Source organism: Lemur catta, chromosome 24 (genome assembly GCF_020740605.2).
Source record: "Lemur catta isolate mLemCat1 chromosome 24, mLemCat1.pri, whole genome shotgun sequence".
NCBI classification, from domain to species: Eukaryota; Metazoa; Chordata; class Mammalia; order Primates; family Lemuridae; genus Lemur; species Lemur catta.
Window position 1 is genome coordinate 14,495,393 of NC_059151.1, and position 1,181 is coordinate 14,496,573.

General features: G+C 56.6%; 1 pseudogene; it reads right to left on the reverse strand.

Moving 5' to 3' along the window:
* Positions 1–804: 804 nt before the first annotated feature.
* LOC123627404 lies at positions 805–924 on the reverse strand (annotated as a pseudogene).
* Between the last annotated feature and the right edge of the window lie 257 nt (positions 925–1,181).

Below are 1,181 nucleotides of genomic sequence, written 5' to 3' on the forward strand. Positions count from 1 at the left end.
CCTGGAGAGAGCTGCAGCCACTTCCTCCCCAGACCTGGCTCCCCTGACCAGGCCTTGGCTGTCCCGCAGTCTCCTCCTGTCAAGCTGCTCTTCCATTCTCTGCCCATCTGGACTGCGGGACATGAGGAGATCTCTAGAGCCAGGGGCTGGGGCTGAGAGCTAGGTCCAAGCCTGGAGAGAGGGTGGATGAGGCTGCAGTCAAGCAGGTGGGGCCAGCTGGGGGCGGGGCTGGGCTTTTCCATGGCTCAAGTCCTAAATGTGAGGATTATCCCCTAACTGCTACTCCCAGGAAACAGGCCTCATGCTCTCCAGGTTGCCGAGAGTCATAGGGCAAACATCTGCCCACTGGTTTCTCAGGTGCTGTCTTGGTTGGGTAGGTGTTCCTGGAGCTCAGAGGTGGGGTGGGGGTAGCGGCCATGAGACTATGGTTTATTCTCTTTTTGCTTCCAGGGGGCAGGGAGAGGCTTCTAGTTGGGCAACTTGTTTTCCTAAAAAGGCCCGAATCAGAAATGCAGCCCATGGTTGGGGCAAGGTAAGGGGAAGGGAGGCCAGGAAGAGAATGAGAGAGAGAGAGGGAAAGAGAGAGAGACAGAGGGAGAGAGAGAGGCAGGCAGACAGCTCCATTGACCACAGTGACCACTCACCATGCTTTCTCTGCACAGTATGCGCCCAGGTTAGGGTCACACTGCAGCACCAAGCAGCAGTACCTTTCTTCCTCCTGACACTCTCTCCAGGGTGGGCGGGGAGGGTGGAGGACCCCCCTTGCCCCCGCTGGTGGGTGAGTGGGCCAAAAGAAGAGGCAAAAGCCTACGGGCACCCGGTGTTCCCAGGCGGTGTCTCATGCAAGTACTAACCGGGCCCGACCCTGCTTAGCTTCTGAGATCAGATGAGATTGGGCGCGTTCAGGGTGGTATGGGCCTAGATGATGGCGGCTGTCCCCAGACACCTCAAGAGGCTGAGCTGCTACGCGTCCCTCCCTGCCCAGTGCCCCCCACCACCCCCGTGCCATCCCGCAGCCCCATATCCTTCAAAGCCTTGCTCAGGAGCTGCTACTTATTAAAGACCCAGATCTTAGGAGAAATACATATAGAAATGAAAACAAAAATCAAAGACTCACTATCACATAGATTGACAACACGGAGGACACACATGGAGGACAATGTGTGACTTAGCAGATTCTA